A 23857-nucleotide genomic window follows, 5' to 3' on the forward strand; every position below is an offset into this window, starting at 1 on the left:
CAATCGCTGTCACCATATCTCAATCCAATAAACACCTTTGGGAAAGTTTGGAACAACGTGTTAACTACAACACACACAGACCACACTGCATTGTGTAGTGTCATGTGACATCTGTCAAATACTGAACTCACCATGCAGATGTACAGAAGTAGTTAAGGTATGGTGGCTGGAAGAAGTGAACAGGATAAAATTGCTGCTTTTCTGGAGAATTAATGCACATCAACACTGGGAAGTTGGTTGTTGCCCTTGAGCACCAACTCCAAATGGGAATGTCTTTTTGAAGGATGCTGTTTATCCCTCCAATAGAGTTACGCACACTTAGAGAATCTAATAGAAAAAAAACTAAAGCTGTTTTGGAGAAATACTGTCTTCCATCTTCTTGCAACCAGAGTGGCCTTTGGGAGCGCCTGCTGGCCCATAGCATCTCATAATATCACAATTACCCATCTTCAGTTTATTCTAAAAAACTAATAAATGGCATGAACACTTTATCATACTGTGTTGCAAAGTGGGAGATGCATATGCATGGAATTAATATTCAAAACTAGAATTACTGCCCTGCAGTTGTATGCCTCTGTGATCCAGTCAAGTTTCTCTTACAATTTACATTCAAGTCTGTGCAAATGAATGCTTCACACATATCTTCACAGTTTGAAGGTGGACACCCAAGATTAGTGTTACCAATTCAGCATCTGACAAAATGTTTCCCCAGTGTTTTATGTGTTTTATGCAGAACATTATAATGTTGACCTTTGACCTTTTACCTTTTGGATATAAAATGTCATCACTTCATTATTCAGTTCAATTCAATTTTATTTATAAAGCCCAGTATCATAAATCACAATTTGCCTCAGAGTACCTCAAATTCTTCCTACCAAGGAAGGTTCCTTAACTTTGAGAAGCATCAACATACTCACAGAGACAAAAATGTGAGGGGGGGCAGGGAAACACTAGGAAAAGTCCAATTTCTGCCAAGCAGCCTGCTATGGTTCACTTCAGTTCGGTATGCATTTTTTCCGTTTCCACTGTGAAAAGTTGTGGATGGTACCAATGGAACCGTTCCTTACCGTCTCCATTTTTGGTCACCCCTGTGTTGGGGTACCTAGCATGCAGATCTGGTACTAAAAGGTGGAGCTAGAAACACTGCAGTCTGTCGACTGGTCAATAAAGGATGGTCACAATTGCTCAGGGCTGAGCTGTGGCTGGTTTCGAGGCTTATGTAACCATTGTTAATACTGTGGCAAGTCTTACATATATTAGTAAACTATTATTATAAAATGAAATGATGTTCTTCTGCCTCTCAGCAGCTGTAGACTGAGAAAAAATAATTCAATTCAATGGGCCGACTGCTGGCAAACTTTGCAATGTTACCCAATGCATGAGTTGACGACGTGAATCCATCAGCACACCTTAAATTACAATATGACAACCATTCCATTAGTGTTTTTTGTCTCACTTGGATGACATACACTTTTAGTAATGGTGGATCTTCAAGCATTTAAAACTTAATTTCAACCAGATTACGTGAACTGCATATATTCTAATCCTCACTTGGAGGGCAAAAAACGTTGCAGAGTGTCTTTCCTGTGGGCTGCAGGAACGCTAAACCCCTGTGCTTGCCTGAGAAGGACTAAATGCATAAAAATGCTATTTTTAAATATCCCATGGAGAGAGACTCTCACTGCAGCCTGTTCTATTTTGTTCTGAAAATGTTGGCGTGCAGCCTCATTTGTGGAAGTTATGAGGTGCAGACTACTACCTGTGATAAGGAAATACAGCATGTGCCGGAGTGCAGAGTGACAACAACCCCGCCCAGCACTGTTTGTGGTGGAAATGCTAAACAGACCTAGGGTCTAGGTACCATGTCTGAAGGGTTACTTTAGGTTCTAAATTGCTATACCAAAAATGTTTGGTGGAAACAGGGCTTAAGTTCACAGCCGGGGCTGTGACAAATATATTTTATTAATTGTCTGGGGAACCGTCGTGGAACAACATCCTACTAATTAATTTATGGGAAATAGTAAATTAACTTGCACACTGCCTTCCGACCACTCAAAGCGTTTTCACACTATATGTCACTTTCACCCATTCACACACACATTTATACACTGGTGGTCGAGGCTACCATACAAGGTGCCACCTGCTACTCAGTTTTTTAAAGATTCAGACCCACTTACACACTGATGGCACAGCCATTGGAAGCAATTTGGGGCTCAGTATCTTGGCAAGGATACTTCAACATGTGGACTGTAGGAGCTGGGAATTGTACCACCAATCCTCTAATTATAAGAAGACCTGCTCTACTTCCTGAGCCAAAGCTACCCCAATGTTTATGTTTATGAAGGGTTTTCCTTCATATTTTCACCAATGTGCATTTACTACCAACTTTTTATATAGTCAACCAATAGCTCATCATGTCTAGTCTTTACTGGTATTGTGTGAAGTTAGGGATGAAAACTGGCAATAATCTAGCAAATGGCATTCAGAATAGGCTACTGTAATATTAGCACACACACACACACACACACATCACTGTCCCGTTATGACCAGAATAACCTAATGATCTTGTCATCCCTCTTGTTTCAGTGGTGGAAGGTAGGAAGCCATTATTGATCACTCTCCAAATGCTCTGTGATGATTAGAGTTCCTATTGTGCTGTTTGATGCAGACAGTAATTGATAGGTGCTGACATGATGTGGATTGTGTGAGATGTAATGGAATGAAACTTTTCAGAGTGAAGCTGCAGGTCATCTGTCTTGGATCCCCTCTCTCTTTCTCTTTGTGACAGCCATCAGCTCCTCTTTCTCTCTCTTTTTTCCAGTCCTTTGTTAGGTAAATGAGGAGGGGTTGACCCCATTCTCATTTTGCAGCCACCCGCTGGCCGATAGAAGACAGAAAGAAATGATGGGCTGAATGAATGAATAAAACAGGGAGAGGGCAGATGAATAGTTTTTTTTCTATTCAACAGTGCCTCACTTCTGAATTCGTAGAGTATTAAATTTGGGTGTACCTTTGAGGGTGTGTGTGTGTGTGTGTGTTTGTGCACAAGGTGATGCACCACACCCTGCAAAAAATGGTTTTCTAAAGCATTCAGCTTATTTTACTACATCCTACACGACTTCTGTTGCATCTTATTTCATATTTATTTATTATAACACATGTGATGGATATTTTAATTAAATCAGCCACACCCTTAGAAAATATGATTTAAACTGAATTGAATCTGAAGGGATAGAAATGATTATCTGAGGTAATATAACTTTCCCCGTAACCCCTCAACCTGACAAGTTCTGTTGAAAAAGGATCACGGTGATGAAGACAGGCTGTCAAAGCCTCCAGCCCCAACAGATCTGCACTCATACTCGTCTTCATTTAAATGTAGGTTTACTGTATTCTGTGCATGCACTCTGTGGCTGTAGGCTATTCTGTGGAAAAAAATAAGAATGAAATAAAACTGTAATAAATGGGGGAAGGAAATAAAAATATTAAACTTTTTTTTCAATTTTTTTACTAATACTATTACTACTACTGCACGTTCAAGAGAGAGTTTGCTGAAATTGTTCTCACACACACACACACACACACACACACCAGTACAAGTACAGCAGACAACTTTGATACATGTGGTGGGAATACTCTAACTCATGCAGGAGAACATGTGTGTGTAGGGTGAACGCAGCCTGGGCCTGACTCATTCCTTGGCCAACCTCCTAATCAGGGCTAGACAATATATAGCACCTGTAGGCCTTTGCTATCCCTCTTCCTGCCTCATGCCCTGTCCCTGCTGTGGTTGCTTTTGTTTGTTTGCACCAGGTATGTGCCAAAAGCATCTATTTTTGTGTACAATGTTACCTGAATTGCAATGCTACCTTTGTTCTAGCAAGAATTATGTGTTGGTTGGCCGGGTACCATTTGACTGCCCTCCTGCATTATTAGAGCCCACGCTTGTGGTGGTGAGTAGGCTTCCTCATCAGAGTCCAAGCATATAGTTTGGTGAGCTCGGCTAATTGTGGTTTCTCCTCTTTTAGGTTCTCCTGCCCTTTTGACCACTGTTGCTTTGCCCATTTGTTTTGTTCATTGCTTTGCCATTATTGTTTCATTGTTTGTTGGTTATTAGTTTAGTTGTTTGCCCTTAATTATTTAATTTGTTCCTCAGTCACTTATTGCTTTGATTATTGCCGAACTATTGGCTTGTGATTTATTTTTTTCCCCATTTTTGCTTATTTTGTCATAGTCATCCCCATTGAGTTTCATAGTTCAGCCTTGAGTTATTTTTGCGTTTATTGAGCCAGCTGGGATACATTTTTTTGTTTTTCTAAGTTATTCTCTGAGTTTTCATTATTTCAGGAGTGGAGCGCCAGATTGGTGAGAGGCTAGGCACCCATGGTGAGGTCCCTTCACTTTTGCATGAGAGCAGTTGCACTGGAACACCATAGACTGCACCATTTTTGTTTGAGGATTGCTGTATTGTTTGCTGTGCCCACTTGTGGTGAGTGGTGGTAGCACCCCTTGGCACACCTCTGTGTAGTCTACCTCTCGACAAGTGGCCTCTGCTCAGTTTCTTAGTTACTTCAATTTTGCTTAAGTTGGGCTGATTTTTAACTTTTATATCATTCACTTTTTTAGAATTTATAATAAGGCCTTTTTTTTAGCATAAATTGTAATAAAGTAATTTTATCTACCGTCATTTTTGGGTTGTTTCTCATTTGTTATTAATCTTCTTCTTCCTTCTTTGGAGCTCCAGCCCCTGCTTCTTGCTTTGATTATTTTGCTGATTATAAATAAAATTTCTAGTTTAAAAGTGACTACACGTCTCCCCTCTTCCTCAGTAACGAACCGGTGTGCCTTAACATCGAACTTCATAAACCATTTTCCAGCTACCTTAGAGTATTTCTTTGGGTGAAACTCCCCAGGTGGTGTTGTCTGGCTACTCACCACTAGTACTAAGATATCAATCAATCAATTTCATTTATAAAGCCCAATATCACAAATCAAAATTTGCCTCACAGGGCTTTACAGCATACGACATCCCTCTGTCCTTTGGACACTCACAGCGGATAAGGAAAAACTCCCCAAAAAAAACCCCTTTAATGGGGAAAAAAACAGTAGAAACCTCAGGAAGAGCAAGTGAGGAGGGATCCCTCTTCCAAGACGGACAGACGTGCAATAGATGTCGTACAGATCAGCATAATAAATTAACAGTAATGAGAGAGAGACAGACAGTCAGTCAGTCCTTAAATGTGGAGACGGTGTCTGCCTCCCGGACCGTAACAGGAAGATGATTCCACAGGAGGGGAGCCTGATAGCTGAAGGCTCTGGCTCCTGATCTACTTTTGGAGACTTTAGGGACCACGAGTAACCCTGCATTCTCAGAGCGCAGTGTTCTGGTGGGATAATATGGCACTATGAGCTCTGTAAGATATGACGGAGCTTGATCATTTAGATCATTCTGAATTAGCTGGAGAGTTTTTAAGGACTTACTAGAGCTACCTGATAATAGAGAGTTACAGTAATCCAGCCTTGAGGTAACAAAAGCCTGGACCAATTTTTCTGCATCTTTTCGGGTCAGGATAGGCCTAATTTTCGCAATATTACGCAGATGAAAAAATGCAGTCCATGAGGTTTGTTTTAAATGAGAATTAAAAGACAAATCTTGATCAAATGTTACTCCAAGGTTTCTTACGGTAGTGCTAGAGGCCAGAGCAATGCCATCTAGAGAAGAGAGTTGTTTGGGGCCATGAACAATAACTTCAGTTTTGTCTTAATTTAACATCAGGAAATTGGTGCTCATCCAGGTTTTTATGTCTTTAAGGCAATTATGAAGTTTAGTTAATTGATTACTTTCTTCTGGCTGTGTATCATCCGCATAACAATGGAAATTTACAGAGTGATTTCTAATGATGTTACCTAAAGGAAGCATATATAGAGTAAATAGGATTGGTCTGAGCACAGAACCTTGCGGAACTCCAAAACAAACTTTAGTACGTAAGGATGATTCATTATGAACGTGAACAAACTGAAAACGATCAGATAAACAAGATTTAAACCAGCTTAGTGCTGAACCTTTTAGGCCAATTAAGTGATCCAGTCTCTGCAGTAGAATTTGATGGTCAATAGTGTCAAACGCCGCACTAAGATCTAATAAAACCAGTACAGAGATGAGTACTTTGTCTGAAGCAATCAGAAGGTCATTTGTAATTTTAACTAGTGCTGTCTCAGTGCTATGATGCACTCTAAATCCTGACTGAAATTCCTCAAATAAATTATTATCATGGAGAAAATTTCACAGCTGGTCTGCGACTACTTTCTCAAGGATCTTTGAAAGAAAGGGAAGATTAGATATTGGTCTACAGTTGGCTAACACCTCTGGATCCAGGGTGGGCTTTTTTAGGAGAGGTTTAATTACAGCTACCTTAAAAGACTGTGGTACATAGCCTGTTAATAAGGATATATTGATCATATCTAATATATGAGTGTTAACTGAAGGTAAGACCTCCTTAAGTAGCCTAGTTGGGATGGGGTCTAAGAGACACGTTGATGATTTAGATGAAGAAATCACTGCAGTCAATTCTTGAAGAGAAATTGGGGAGAAGCAATCTAAATATATATATTATATTCCTACTCCCTCGCCACACACAGATCAACGATACTGTACGGTATAGTTTGGACTATCTATAAGCACAGAAACTCTTACTGCATAGCTGGCCTGCGACAACAACCGACTTGACTGCTGCGCCACAAGCAGTGTGAGAGGAGGCAGAAGAGGGCCAAGCGAGGGGGTTCGGGGCTAGGCTAGCAGCTAACCTGTATCGACCAGCAATCCCCACCATTCTCCTGGCAAACGTACGATCACTGGACAACAAACTGGAGATTATACGTCTGTGGTGGTCTGCCCAGCATGATGTGAGTGACTGCTGTGTTTATGTTTTTACTGAGACATGGATCAACACCAACACTCCGGACTCCACTATTCAGCTCGAGCGGCTAATTTTCCACCAAATGGACAGGCCTGGTGAGGAAAGTCTAGAGGCGGCAGAGTGTGTGTTTACATAAATCATGCCTGGTGCCTCGATGCTGTGGTGGTTTGTCAACACTGTTAACTGCATGTGGAGTGTCGGCCTTTGTATCTGCCGAGGGAATATACATCAAACCTGCTGGTCGCTGTTTACATCCCCCCCACTACCAACAACGCACTTAGAGAGGAAGCACTGAGTGAACTCCACCAAGCTATCAGCAAAGAACAGACAGCACACCCTGATGGATTTATGATGGTCACTGGTGACTTCAACCATGCAGACCTGAAGTCTTTCCTCCCAAAGGTTCACCGGCATATTGATTTCCCAACCACAGGAAAGAACACTCTGGACTTGGCATACACTAACCACACAGGCACTTACAGGGCGTTCCCCCTTCCCCACATCGGCTTTTCTGACCATCTCACTGTTATGCTAAAACCAGCATACAGACCCAAGGTGAAAATCAACAAACCTGTTTTGAAGAAGGTTTGTGTGTGGCCAGAGGGGGCCATCTTTGCTCTACATGACTGCTTTGACACGCCAACTGGGACATGGTCAAGCAAGCTGCCACACACAAGAACCACACAGACATTGAGGAGTACACAGAGACTGTTACCTCATACATCAGTAAATGCATCACTGACGTCACACACACATGGACCATCACCACTCGGGCTAACCAGAAACCATGGGTCACAGGAGAGGTCCACAGACTACTGAAAGCCAGAGATGCTGACTTCAGAGCTTGGGATGGGATGAAGCTGGCCTGCGAACAGCTAGGGCCAACCTGTCCCATGGTATCAGGGTAGCCAAACGCGACTACATGGAAAAACGCACAGAGCCAGGGTATCCAGGCCATCCCATCCCATCCCCATCTTTATGAAGTGCTTTGAGAGGCTGGTCATGACCCTTATAAAATCCATCCCTCCCCCCACCCTGTACCCCTTCCTGTTTGCATATCGGGCCAACTGATCCACAGAGGATGCAATCTGCTCTGCTCCTCATCCTGCCCCAACACACCTTGAGAAGGACTCATACGTTATGATGCTGTTCTGAGACTTTCAGTTCAGGATTAAACACCATCATTCCACTTCAGCTTATTAACAAACCCGCCCAGCTGGGGCTCAACACCTCCCTGTGTGATTGGCTGCTGAACTTTCTCAGCGAGAGGCCACAGGTAGTACGGGTCCACAACACCACACCTAGCACCATCATCCTCAACATGAGGGCCCCTCAAGGATGTGTGCTTAGCCCCCTCCTCTTCACCTTGCTGACCCATAACTGCTCTGAAGTTTGTGGATGACACAACTGTGGTGGGTATTATCTCCAACAATGATGAAACTAACTACAGGTGTGAGATTAGCCAGCTCGCCACATGGTGTGGGGACAGCAGTCTCCTCCTGAATGTAAATAAGACCAAGGAGGATGTTATTGACTTCAGGAGAGAACACACTCAACCATCCCCACTGACCATCAACGGTGCTGCTGTAGAGAGGGTGAGCAGCACTTAATTCCTGGGGGTGCACATCTGTGAGGATCAATCCAATCCAGCTGTTTGAAAGACAAATTTGTCTTCTTGACATTACCTTCTTTTCAGTTTCCAGCCAAGGTAAAGATCAGCAGACACATCTCTTTTACCACCTACATGAACAGAGATATAGCTCATATCAACACTAACAAATTGTGCTGATGTAAGTTCATGATTGTCTGCTTCCGTGAACCAGGTAACTCGCAGTTACATTTTATGTGCATGTCTGTCCAGTCTCAAATTTAGCCATGACAGCTGACAATGCTTCAAATACAGATGTTGCTGCAAAGAAGCTTCAAATTCTTAAACATGGTTGCTTCACACACATCTCCCCCCTGGCAGCACAGAAGATTGATACAATCAGCACATTTTCAAGGTGGTCACTCAAAATTAGTGTCACCAATTCAGTTTTTTTTTTTTTTATTGCTGTTGATGCTCTTTGTAAAGCGTCTTTGAGTATCCTGAAAAGCGCTATATAAATCTAATGTATTTTTATTATTGTTATTCAGTTCCTGAGATATGACACTGGATTGTGTTTTGTAGATCATTATGATGTCACAGTGAAAATTGACCTGTATGTATGTATTCTGTTATGGCCTAAAACACGTTTGGTGAGGTCACAGTGACCGCTCAGTTCATGCTTTAGTCCAAAGCCCCGTTTCCACCAAGCAGTATGGTACGGTTCAGTTTGGTACACTTTTTTTCTGTGTCCACTCTGAAAAGTTGTGGATGGTATCAATGGAACCGATTGGTGCCATCTCATTTTCAGCATCCCTTCTGTTGGGGTACCTAGCACACAGATCTGGTATTAAAAGGTGGAGCTGTGAACATTGCAGTCCGTTGATTGGTCAATAGAGGACGGTAACTCTGCTCAGGGCTGAGTTGTGGCTGGTTTTGAGTCAGAAGCCACTGTTCATATCGAGGAGAGTTTAGTTATTAGACTGTAACTATATAATATAAGGATGTTTTGCTGCCTCTTGCAGCAGCCGGTGTCGGAGAAAAAAATAACTTTATTCACTAGGCTGACTGCCGAGATTTTTAATGTGGAACGTTAACTTGTAATGTTACTCAATGCACGAGCTGAAGGCGTGACTCAATCAACACACCTGAAATATTCCATATGACAACTCTGACCATTACTTTAGTTTGGCCAGGTTTTTTAAGGAGGGGGGTGATGGCAGCGAGCTTAAGAGGTGGGGGAACGATGCCAGAGGTAAGGGAGGAGTTGATGGTGTCCGTGATAAGTGGGGCGAGAGAGGTGAAACAGGCTTTGACGAGGTCAGAGGGTATGGGGTCCAGGGGGGAGGTGGATGATTTCATGGTGGAGAGTATTTTGGAGATGTCCGCTGTGGCTATGGGTGAGAAGAGGGAAAGCCGGTGGTTAGGGGATGAAGGGGGTGGGGGTTCCGTGTCGGGGGTGGTGGCAGAGGAGGTGGCAAGCTGGTTGTGGATGCTTTCTATCTTGGAGTGGAAAAAAAGATAGGAAGTTGTTGCATTTCTCCGGGGTGAATGAGGATGATATGTTGTCCTGGGGTTTGAGGAGTTTATTTATGGTGGAAAACAGAGTGTGTGGGTTGGAGGATCCAGAGTGAATGATGCCAGAGTAGTAGACAGAGCGAGCTTCGTTGAGTGATGATTTGTAGAGGTGCATGTGCTCTTTGTAGGCGAGGATGTGTACTGTGAGACCGGTTTTCTTGCGTAGTCGTTCATATGCATACACTTTTAGTAATGAGTGGATCTTCAAACATTTATATTTATTAATTTTGAGTGGGTTATGTCAACGGCATATATTCTAATCCTCACTCGGAGAAAACAAAAGGGTCGCGTAGCATCAGGGTACGGCATCACTAAACCCCCAAGCTTGCCTGAGAAGGACTCAGTGTACTAACTAACAACAAATTATTTTTAAAAATCCCATGGAGAGAGACTCCCACTGCAGCCTGTTTTATTTTGTTCTGAAAAATGTTGCCGTGCAACCTTGGTCTGTGGATGAGGTGCAGACTTCTTTTTTTTTTTTTAGATATTTTTTGGGGCATTTTTAGCCTTTAATGGATAGGACAGACAAGTGTGAAAGGGGGAGAGAGAGAGGGAGTGACATGCAGTGGAAATGCTAAGGCCTAAGTACCATGTCTGAAGGGTTACTTTTGGTTCCAAAGGTACCATACCGAAACTGTTTGGTGGAAATGGGGCTCAAGTGGCCGTTTGTGCCAAATTTGAAGAAATTCTGGAAGGTGTTCTTGAGATTTTGCATCCATGAGAGTAGGGTGGATGAAAGAATGAATGAATGGGTGAATGGGCGGACGAACAACCTGAAAACATAAAAATAAGAAAAACTATGTCTGGTTTGTGGTGCTGAATGGACAGCCCCAGCTGAGTGCACTTAACAAGCATTTCTTCTCATTTGTCACTGTAATCTAAAGATGGTTTGGCCTGATTAAAGTCGGACGCAGCAGACATTGGGTGTTGGGTTGTGTCAAGAACAATAATGGGCATCAGGCAAGACAATTGATTGTTTTATCCATTGTAGTGTGTCATAGGGTTGACAACCCATACTGTCCTTTCCGTGTGTTCAAAGAATGGGTTCACAGTCAGTTTTCTTTCAGTTTTTAGGCTTTTCCAGACACAAAACATCCAGTATATTACACACATGCTTGGACTGCACTGTTTGTTTATATTCTTGTTCCTGCAAGTCTCTTCTAAAGCACCTTCTCACTGATGGCATCACACGCATCTAGTAATGACTGGTTGGGGACAAACGTATTGTCTGTCATATTTCTTCAGCCAAAAGAGGCAAGAATTTATGATTCATACTTGCCTTATCTAACACAATGACCATTGTAACAAATTAAATTATTGTGTGGCCTGGCATAGGTGGGTTTTTATTGTCATACTACTGTAGTTTTCAGTGAAATGTTCTCTTTCTTAGGTAGGTTTGAACTCCTGCTGTGGCTTCAGCCATTATCAGGTGGTGTTCACACTGAATAAGAATGTTTATGCACACGTGAGAGAATGAAATACACACCAGACAGGCCTGTTTGAGTGTAGATCCATGAGTTTGTTTCAAATGATTAAACATTGTCTGCAGGGTTATTATATTACAAGACAGGACTCTATAACTCATTTCATCCACTGAGCATAATGCAGTAGATTCACCATTGGCCTAGTAATACACCATTCACATAAGAGGTTTTTTGCAGGAGGATCCACTGGTTCTTTGAAGGGGCCATCTGCGTCAGGACTGCATGAGCAGTATCCTTACTGAAATGAATGAGAGGGCTGCATGCAGTGCTAATGTTGGTCTAGCACTGTTTTACTCAGTATTATTCTACTTTTTGTTTTTAGATATTTTTTGGGCATTTTTAAGCCTTTAATGGATAGGACAGACAAGTGTGAAAGGGGGAGAGAGAGAGGGAGTGACACGCAGCAAAGGGCCACAGGCTGGAATCTAACCCAGGCCGCGGCGGCAACAGCCCTGCACACGGGGCGCCCGCTCCACCACCAAGCCACCAATGCCCCAGTATTATTCTACTTGATAAGAAGAGAGAGCCAAGAGCTGTTTCCATAAATCACTTTCTGTATAGTACCCTTAGAACCGTACATAACCCATACAGACATGTACCTGAACTGCAGACCTGTTTTGTGTTTTCACTGTAGCTGACCACATGGCAATGGCCATGTTGCTCCATCAGCTCTCGCTGTATCTCCTCATCACTGATAATGCAGGGAATGTCCTTGTTTATTGTCCATGAAGAATATTCAAAATTCGCATAAAGCGATTGAGATTCACGTAAGTCTTCTTATGCACTTGATTAGAAGCACATACAACGAGCAGCAGCAGCGACCAACCTTCCAACACCAACACACTGTGAGGATGGAAACAGAGGGCTCGGTGGGGAGAGAGCACTTGCCGCAGCAAGTGAACACAGCTTCTGTGGTCATTTTGACTAGATCAGCAGACTTCACTACAAGCTGATTGGCTGTAGAAAGAGGTGATGTGCTTTATGTTCTAAAACTAGCCGCCAGCAATTTGACCAGCTGAGTTGCAGGTGACACCATCAGCTGGTTTGTGTCAAGCTCAGACCGGCTAGTTCACACAGCTGCAACTTTTTCTCATTTCATCTTGTTGTAAATCATTGGTCTGAACTGGTCTGTTCCTCCTCACACTAAGGACCAGATACCTGTCCTGCTGCTGGGTTGATGCCCTTCTATGGCCCTGTCCAGCTCTCCTTGTTTAACAGCTGGTGTCTCCTCCATGCTCTTGAGACTGTGCTGGGACACACAGCAAACCTTCTTGCAACTGCACATATGGATGTGCCATCCTGGAGGAGCTGGACTACCTGTACAATCTGATTGGACTGCAGGTACTGCCTCATGCAACCAGTAGTGACAAGGACACTAGAAGAACACAAAATTAGAGAAGAGTCAGTCAGGAGGGATAAGGAGAGAGCAACTGTCTGTGGCCACTACATGTTAAACCATTCCCTTTTTCTTGTCTTGCTTTTGCCTCTACATTGCACCTGTTGACACTTCCATTTGCACCAAACGGATACACAATCACTTGTGCTTCCTAAATGGACAGATTGATATCCCTGAAGTTTAACTGACCTGGTGTTATACTGTGACTATTAAGTGCTCCCTCAATTATTTAAAGCAGTGTAGTCTCTATATAGGAACAATTTTAGCCTGTTAAGCCGAAATGGAACTCCATCCAAATGTGTGTGTGTGTGTGTGTGTGTGCTCTTCCTCCTTAGGCAGGAAGAACAGAAAGAGAGAGAGGGAGTAATGAACGAGGAGGGAAGAACAGAATATTGTTAGTAGATGAATGAAAAAGCAGCCATCCATCCATTCAGTCAGTCAGTAAGAGAGACAACAGCTCGCTGTCACAGTCCTTTCCCACAGCTGCTGATATCTTCATACAAATAATCATCATTTACATTCTAATTAAAAATCATCATTATGTTGATCATTTACATCCTAATGAAATACATTTGCATGGTAATCACAGCACGATGGTATTGTGACAGGGACGCATTCTGCCTTTTCACAGACAAATAAAGAGACAGACGAACAGAGCGGACAGACAGAGAGATAAAGGCGAAGTGAAATGAAATCACACAGAGCAGATGGGAATCGGCTCATTGTCTCATTCACTCTGACATCTTTATTTCAGTCAGGGGGAATTTTTTTCCACAGAGACCACTGTACACACAGGATTCAATAAATAAACTCTCATCGTGGTGAGTGCTGGTGTCCTGCAGCCTCTGATAACAACTACAGAAGCTGTGATCACAATGGAAGCTTGTCAACTGTCAATAGATAATCATTCTATCAATGGAAGAATCCTATCAAAGCAATTATTCCCTTATTCAGTCTCCCTCCACTTAGCTCTTCATTGTGAAATAAAAAAAAAAAAATCACTTCACTGAGCTGATGCCATTTAAGGCTGAGTACTCTCATAGCTCCTCAAAAACATTTACTGAGTATACAGTACAGGCCAAAAGTTTGGACACACCTTCTCATTCAATGCGTTTTCTTTATTTTCATGACTATTTACATTGTAGATTCTCACTGAAGGCATCAAAACTATGAATGAACACATGTGGAGTTATGTACTTAACAAAAAAAAGTGAAATAACTGAAAACATGTTTTATATTCTAGTTTCTTCAAAATAGCCACCCTTTGCTCTGATTACTGCTTTGCACACTCTTGGCATTCTCTCGATGAGCTTCAAGAGGTAGTTACCTGAAATGGTTTCCACTTCACAGGTGTGCCTTATCAGGGTTAATTAGTGGAATTTCTTGCTTTATCAATGGGGTTGGGACCATCAGTTGTGTTGTGCAGAAGTCAGGTTAATACACAGCCGACAGCCCTATTGGACAACTGTTAAAATTCATATTATGGCAAGAACCAATCAGCTAACTAAAGAAAGAAAGAAAGAAAACCAGTGGCCATCATTACTTTAAGAAATGAAGGTCAGTCAGTCCGGAAAATTGCAAAAACTTTAAATGTGTCCCCAAGTGGAGTCGCAAAAACCATCAAGCGCTACAACGAAACTGGCACACATGAGGACCGACCCAGGAAAGGAAGACCAAGAGTCACCTCTGCTTCTGAGGATAAGTTCATCCGAGTCACCAGCCTCAGAAATCGCAAGTTAACAGCAGCTCAGATCAGAGACCAGATGAATGCCACACAGAGTTCTAGCAGCAGACCCATCTCTAGAACAACTGTTAAGAGGAGACTGCGCCAATCAGGCCTTCATGGTCAAATAGCTGCTAGGAAACCACTGCTAAGGAGAGGCAACAAGCAGAAGAGATTTGTTTGGGCCAAGAAACACAAGGAATGGACATTAGACCAGTGGAAATCTGTGCTTTGGTCTGATGAGTCCAAATTTGAGATCTTTGGTTCCAACCGCCGTGTCTTTGTGAGATGCAGAAAAGGTGAACGGATGGATTCCACATGCCTAGTGTGAAGCATGGAGGAGGAGGTGTGATGGTGTGGGGGTGTTTTGCTGGTGACACTGTTGGGGATTTATTCAAAATTGAAGGCACACTGAACCAGCATGGCTACCACAGCATCCTGCAGCGACATGCCATCCCATCCGGTTTGCGTTTAATTGGACGATCATTTATTTTTCAACATGACAATGACCCCAAACACACCTCCAGGCTGTGTAAGGGCTATTTGACCAAGAAGGAGAGTGATGGAGTGCTGCGGCAGATGACCTGGCCTCCACAGTCACCGGACCTGAACCCAATCGAGATGGTTTGGGGTGAGCTGGACCGCAGAGTGAAGGCAAAGGGGCCAACAAGTGCTAAACACCTCTGGGAACTCCTTCAAGACTGTTGGAAAACCATTTCAGGTGACTACCTCTTGAAGCTCATCGAGAGAATGCCAAGAGTGTGCAAAGCAGTAATCAGAGCAAAGGGTGGCTATTTTGAAGAAACTAGAATATAAAACATGTTTTCAGTTATTTCACTTTTTTTGTTAAGTACATAACTCCACATGTGTTCATTCATAGTTTTGATGCCTTCAGTGAGAATCTACAATGTAAATAGTCATGAAAATAAAGAAAACGCATTGAATGAGAAGGTGTGTCCAAACTTTTGGCCTGTACTGTAGATAAATGATTTTTACTCACACATTTGGCACAGATTACTTTTATTTTATGCACTTGTGGAATCTTACATTTTCAGATCTTTTTCAGGTCATATGTGGACATCAAGATATCTGGTGATGGGAGTTTCAACTGACTGTGATCCTTTGTGCAGTACCCCTCATTGCTCTGTGTTTTTGCCCCACAGAGAGGGGCCAGGGCCAGGGACAGGGCCCCACTCAAGGGCTACAGGGACTGACACTGTGTTTCCAGCAGCTTTTGTTTTTTACAGGCTGTTTTCATAAACTGTTTGTACATTGTCCTACAAAAAGTAATAACCTAACCAAAATTTGTACATACATATACATTAAGTACATATACATATACTTAATGGAACTGTATGTAATGAAACTCAACATTGAATATGTTAAAGAATGAAATTGACACTTAATAGAAGAAATCATTATTATGAAACATTGTACACTTATCTACACTACGCTGCATTGTTGTGTGGGACAACGTAACAGACACACACAAATTCAGTATTATACAGTGGAACTGAATCTGCACACTGCCTTTGAATCATCCCCCTCTTGAAGTTGAATCCTTTAATCCTCTCTCTTTCTACAAATCTTGATTGGATTCTTTCCATATTTCGCCCACTTGATGGCGAAATAGTTAAAGAACCTCTATTAAACGTGCAATTTAAATGTGAAAAGTCTTATTAACTGACCGTCACCTGAGTGTATGCGGAGGAGAGGGGTGGAGGGAGCGGAGTTGTGGAGATGTCCTGCAGTCCGACACACTATCATGCATTTAAATAACTTATCAGACAGATATATAGAGAGAAAGACAACGTTTAGAGAGCAAGCCCAAATAAGCAACTCCACTTTAGAAACAAGCCCAAAAAAAATGCACCCTGTGACTACCAATATTTGTAAGCGACTTTACAAAAAAACAAGCCCAAAGTCACAGCTAATAAGCGGACCTGACAGCCCTGCTTGTGTGCTTGTGAATACCCGTCATACTCTGCCTCTGATTGGTTTATGATGAAATTTTACTCTCCCTTAGCCAGTCATCATCAATTATGCAGTTGTCTCTCCCTCCCTTCCCCCTCACCTGCCCTCACCAAAGAAAAAAAACTTTAGAGCTCTGCTGAGAAGGAGCTTGCTTGGATGAAAGCTGCTTCAGTGAACTCAAGTAAAGCGAGTAATGGCGCAGTTTATTGTGAGTAATGGTAACAGCATTATAACGGGGGAGACAGTAACTTTTTTGATAACTCGTTACTGAAAAAAGTAGTGCCGTTAGTAACGCCGTTTATTTATAACGCCATTATTCCCATCACTGTACATATCCCACGTGATCATGAACCAGTTAATTGTATAGAACCCACATATTGTGGAAGGCTGTGATCACGTGACCAATACTCTGACAGGAGTAAACAAGGAAGCGATCCTCAGCCATGCAGTAAAGAGGCAGATTGGGGTGGGGGATGGGTCACAAAACACACAACTTTCTTCGGGATACGCATGTTTAGAACCGTGTGAACTTTGAATATACGTTGAGTCATTTTACAGTAAGTCCTCACCATGTTTCTTTTCCCTAAACCTAACCACAGTAACTCTGCATGCTTAAACCTAATCCCTGGAACTTTAAGTTAATTATGTAACTTTACATTAAGGACTTTCTACCCTATTACATTTCTGCACATAATTTGACCAATATTTGATTTGAGTAGTCTCAAGATTGAACTAATAAATGAGGAAAAAAGTATTTGTTCATTCCTGATTTGATCTTTTGATTTAATACCTTGCAGTCATTTCTTCAATCATTGTTTCATTTGACCTTTCTGTAATCATTCATTGGAGGGCAGTGTTTTGGCATAGAACACACGTGACTACGTCTGCTTCTCAAAATCAGGAAAGAAGATCTCAACAGTAGATATAAGTACAAGCAGAATCAAAATAAATATAGAAATATGATTAATTGACTTTTACCCAGGAGCCCCCTGTTTGCTTCCTGTATGAATGTTGAGCCAAACCATGATACTTTTCTCCAAACCTAACCACATGCTTTCATTGCCTAAACCTAACAACATGTGAGTTACTGTCAACTTTATGTTCATGTGTTTGTGTACAGTTCCTGTGTTATTTTGAAATGTGTTTTCATTGTGTTAGTGTTTTTTTTACATATGTGTTTCACCTATGTCTTGTTCCACTCACCTGTGTGCATTACTGCGTAGTATGTAGACATTTATGTCCACAGAGAAAATGGCAATATTTGACAAGTTGGGATGAGAATGGGTTGGGTCTTCATGGAGCATCAAAGGATGGTGTTTACTCAGTTGTAATGGCGAGGTTTGTACTGAAATTTAAGTTCTGTGACTGCTGATTTCAACAGTAGGACTTTTAGGACTGATGAAGACAGTATGATATTGTTAAAAGCTCTATAAAAAGCTAGCAAGTGCATGTTGCATTGGAGTTTGGTCGTCAAACTACTGTTCCTAAATGAACTTTTAAGGTTTTATTGTTGACAGTGTGTTCTGTTGCTGTTGAATTTTTCAAATGCCACACTGATTGAATTGTTACGCTGCCTAATGGAGTGATAACCAAATGGCCATTCAGTGTGAACATCAGGCAGAGTTTTGGTGTGTCACACTAACTCCTGAGCGAGGCCTTGTAAAGGTCTCTGTTCTCAGTATTAGAGGCTTTTCTTTAGGACAAAAGAAGGGTTAGGCCGCTCTGCACATCAAATGTGGAGGTCAAACTGATGCACGTAGTAAATACAGAGGCTGGCCCAGGCCACACATCACACAGCGAGGCTGTACTGGGCCACACACTGGACACATTTAATCTGTACCCAGCTCTCCTACTGGGACAGAGAGCTCAGACAGACAACACACAGCCGAGCAGACTTACATCACCTCTGGCAGCTCGAGTGCTCCTTCTCTTCATGGCTTTTCTCCTTTTCTTACCTTCTACTGTGGACAATCTCCTTACACCACAATAGCATGGAGGATCCCTTTCCACCACAATACCGTGCTGCTGCAGCATGGACAATCCCGTCCAGCAACAAAGCACAACATTCTCTGCTGCTCAGCTTCAATTAGCTGTGCTCTGATACATCTCAATACAGCTTCAATACAGCTTCAGTAAAATTTAAATATGGCTCAAAACATCTCAATTCAACCTCAGTGCTTCTCAATGCAGCTTCAATACTCCGTCTCTACATCTTAATACGGCTCAGTACATCTCAATACAGCTGCAGCACATCTAAATACATCCTCAGAGCTGCTCTATGAGACCATTCAGCAGCTCCGATTCTCTACCTGAAACCCTCAGCGTGCTTGCCTCAGTTTGTTGCTGCTGTGGAAGAATGAGTGACAGAATGGAGAGAATTCCAGTCGGGATGCTCAGTCAAGAGTTCAGCTTGACTCATAACGATGGGAGCTTAACGCTGACTAAACAAACTGAATGGTTGTCAGCGTTGCTAACTGAAGTATGTTGGCTGGCTCTGGACGTCCTAAGAATGGCTAACACCGCCTTGGATCAACATTTACCCCAAATAATGTGTGCCAGTGTTTACTGTCCTCTCCTGAGCTCTGAATAGAAGAATAAACACTTTGACTAAGCCTGTAACTATCAGGTGGAACTCATTTAAAGGAAAAGTGTTTGCTTTTAACCTTGTGTCTGTGCATCGGATATAGTGCACCACGCCTGCCACACTGTCAGTACTCTGAAAAGGGCACTACTTATCCAAAATGGGCTATAGAGAATGAGTTCAGAAATTTTTGTATTAAAGTCAAGTTTCTTTTTTATTGTCTTATAGTAATACTACAGTACATTCAAACCTCTACACATATATACATTCACATGAAGGTACAGAATATAATAACAATAATAATGTAAAAACGCATAAAATGAATTATGAAAAAGAAATAAAAAAAGGAATGGGGTTAAAATAAAACCTAATAAATAGGACACAGCACATTTATATCTAATAGAAAATGATCCATTTCTGGATTCTGTTTTTGACCTCTATTATGCTGTTTGAAGTTGTCTACTATTTTAATATGCCATATATACTCTCAAGCGCATATTCAGTTTACAACCCTTAATTTAATGTGGAAACTGATAAAATGTATTATTTTTTGTCAATCTACGCTAAGGCTGAGTTTGATGCCTGCCATACATTACAAAAACATTGGAACAGAGGCAACAAAGGCAAGGCAACTTTATTTATAGAGCACATTTCATTACAAAGAAACCCAATGTGCTTTGCATTTGAAGAAGAAAGAAAAGATCATAAAAAAAACCCCACCACAAATACCATGCAATGGCACACAATAAAAAAACAAACTGATATTAATACCCAAACACACACACACAAAAGACTGGGGAAGTTGTGGAATGTTAAAAAAACACCGGTTTGGAACATTACACAGGTAAATTGATAAAAGATTAGGTATCAAAAATAGATATGAAAGGGGGCATCCTTAAAACAACTAGGTGTTCACAAGCAAGGATGGTCACTTTGTGAAAAGTGAACAGTTTACAGTCGTTTAAGAATTTTTTCAATTTTTAATCAAAGAAATTTTGTGATTTCACCATCTACAATCCATAATATCATTTCAGATAATCTGAAAAAATCTCTGCATGCAAGGGGCAAGGCTGTAAACCAACACTGAATGCACATGACCCTTGACCCCTCAGGCTGCACTGCTTTAAAAACCAACATGACAGACTTCCAGTGACGTCATAGCACTGAATGGCAGCCTAAGGTAGGGGCTCCTCCGGAAAATACAGATTTTGCCCCGCTAAACAATAAAATACAGACTTATTACAACAATATTTTAATTAATACGCGGGGCAAGAATGGGGAAGACAGAAAAAGAGCAACGCTGAAGAGCCCAAAAATGCAGAGAACAGGCCGACACAGGATGACGACGATCACCTCCTCACCTGCTGCATGAGGCTGCAAGTTTAGCAAAGTTTTGGAGGAGATACGGGACTTTCGCAAAGACACGAAAGAGCAGCTAAACGATATCAAATCTGAGCTTACAGTACCAAAGTTGACCAAAGAATAGAGCAGGCAGAGACACAAATTGAAAAGGTGGAAGACCGTGCCCAAAACATGGAACAAGTGCTAACTAAGATGCTAAAAGTGATTAGCCAAAAAAAAGATAAAATACTCGACCAAGAAGGGAGATCTCAACGGGACAATTTAAGAAAAATAATGTTCCTGAAGGAGCGGAGGGAACATTATCCATCTATGGTGGAGTTTGTTGAGAAGCTGCTACGAGACATGCTGGAGATTCCCCTGATCATGGAAATCGACATTGAGAGAGCACACCGGGCACTCGCCCCACGCGCCCTTGGGGATGGAGGAGACAAGCCACGCTCAATAATAATCAAATTTCTCCGCTACAAAACCAAAGAAGAGGTACTGCACAAGGCATGGGGAAAGTCAGTGTCTTGGAATGGGAGACCAATATATTTTGACCAGGACTATCCCCCAGCAGTCCTACAGAAACGCAAGGAGTTTTCTGAAGTGAAGCATGGATTGAAGCAGAGCAAGATCCACTTCCAGATACCATTCCCTGCTAACTTGTGTTTTATGAGGATGGAATGCGGCTGAATCAGATGGTGGAGGAGGCGACTACAGATATGAAGGACAGAGGTCTTCCCGTCAAAGCGATCACATCGAGGGAGAGCCTAGTGGAGCAGCTGTCCCGTACTGCCTGGGACACGGTGGGAGGACTGACACAGCGGGGAACAGGAGAGGAGCGGGACAAGAGCATCAGAGAGAGATTGAGAGCATTCAGATGACAGCCCACATCCCCTTCAGAAGAGTTATAAATTCTGATGAACTCTAGTGTTGGTAAGCTAAACGAAATTTAAAGTAGACGGTGCTTTTTTTATTTGGGGGAATGCATTTGTTAACATAATTTCTTTTTTTATACACTTACCCCCTTTTCCCCATATAAATGGGGAAATATACATATACAATATATATATATATATATATATATATATATATATATATATATACAAGATATATCCCCATATACAAGAGAGGAATTTATAAGAACTGTTTTATATATGGACAGAGATTTCTGTTTTTACATTTCGGTGTACCACAGTGAGGGCCCTCTACCCATGGGTAGGAGAGCCTTTCCCCCACAGCTAGATGTTCCTTCTAGCTCAACCAAGGGTCATTTGTTAGAGACCTCTACCTTTGAATCACATCTTTTTGTTTACTTTTTTCTTATTTGTTTGTTCATGTTCTTGTTTGCTCAGGGAGTAGATCTGTAATGTTATCTTTTGCCAATCTCAAGGATACAGTAACAATCAAATACACATGGCCAGTGACAAGGTAAATTTAATTTCGTGTAATGTGAATGGGCTATTGAATCCGATCAAACGCAATGAAATTCTATCTAAAATGAAAAAAGAACAAGCCCATGTAGTACAGCTACAAGAAACTCACTTATATGATAATGAGCATGGAAAACTAAAGAGAATGGGTTTCACTAATCTGTTTTTTTCCTCATATAAGTCCGGTCATAGGAGGAGGAGTTGCTATCCTCATTTCAAGTAAATCACATCTTGAAAAAGTATATGAAATGGGAGATAAGGCGGGCAGATTTATTTTACTATAAATATAGGGATTATAGATGGGAACTTGGTTACTTTGTTGAATATATATGCACCCCCAGGAAGTGATATCAGCTTCTTCCAGAAAATCACTAATATCATGGTAACAGAAACAGAAGATCTTTTGGTTTGTGGCGGAGACCTAAATATACATTTGCAGCCAAAATTCCTCCAGTGGAAAAACCTATGGTTCTTTATACAAGAAAGTTAACGCATTTTTTGAGGAGGTTGGTCTAATTGACATATGGAGAGACCTCTTTCCTAACAGAAGAGACTACACTCACTATTCTGCACCCCACTCTCTTTATACGAGAATAGATTATTTTGTAATGTTTGGAAAGGATAAAGACAAAATACACACTTGTGGAACTGGGACCATAGATTTCAGTGACCATGCACCTATACAGTATATCTATCCATTGATCTTAATCTGTGACCAAAGAATAACACATGGAAACTAAACTCAAGTCTACTAAATGATCCTAGTTTTAAAGAACAAATTAAAAAAGAAATTAGCCTCTATTTAGAGTTTAATAATAATGGAGAAGTATCACTTCCCATTTTGTGGGATACTCTGAAGGCTGTCCTGAGAGGGAAAATCATAGCAATATCTGCATATAAGAAGAAAACTAGGATTAGAAAACTACAGGAATTACAAAACAAGCTGAAGGAACTAGAAAGAAAACATAAATTGAGTTTAGCCCAGGATACACTATAGGAAATTAAAAAAACATAGGAATGAAATTAATGATTTGGCCACACAAGACATTATGAAAAATCTAATGTTTCTGAAACAGAGACATTATGAAAGTGGATCTAAATCTATGAAAATACTAGCCTGGATGCTGCTGGAAAATACTAGCTCCTGGAACTTTGTATTCCAAAGTTCCAGGAGCAAATAAAACTCAAATTGACACCTACCTGAATTCTCTGGATTTACCCACTCTTAATGAAGAACAAGATAGAATGATGACTGCTGATATAAATGAGGAGGAATTAAAAGCTGCAATTAGTAGGCCTAAATTAAGTAAGTCACTTTGATCAGATGGTTATAAGGAATTTAAAAAGAAGTTAATTCCTATTCTACTCCCCACTCTGAATTGGGCTCTAAAAGAGGCTCTAAAAGAATTGGGCTCTCTAAGAGAGAAGGAGGCGATAATTTCAGCTATATTAAAAGAAGGCAAGGATAAAATGCAATGTGGGTCATATAGACCAATATCCGTTCTCAATATAGATCATAGCTTACATACTTCCATCATTGCTAAACGATTTCTACCTACACTGATACATAATGACCAGACAGGCTTTATACAACAATGCCAAACACAAGACAACATACAAAAGACACTACACATCATGGATCATATACAAAAAAATAACATCAAAGCAATAGTAATGAGTGTAGATGCTGAAAAAGCTTTTTGATTCAGTCAGCTGGAGTTCTACACAGATTTGGGTTACATGACACAATTATTAAAACTATACAAAGCTTATATGACAATCCCACTGCTCGGATTAAGGTTAATGGATATTTATCAAATAGTTTTATTCTTGAGAGAGGTT

This window comes from Epinephelus lanceolatus, chromosome 5 (assembly GCF_041903045.1).
Source record: "Epinephelus lanceolatus isolate andai-2023 chromosome 5, ASM4190304v1, whole genome shotgun sequence".
NCBI lineage: Eukaryota > Metazoa > Chordata > Actinopteri > Perciformes > Serranidae > Epinephelus > Epinephelus lanceolatus.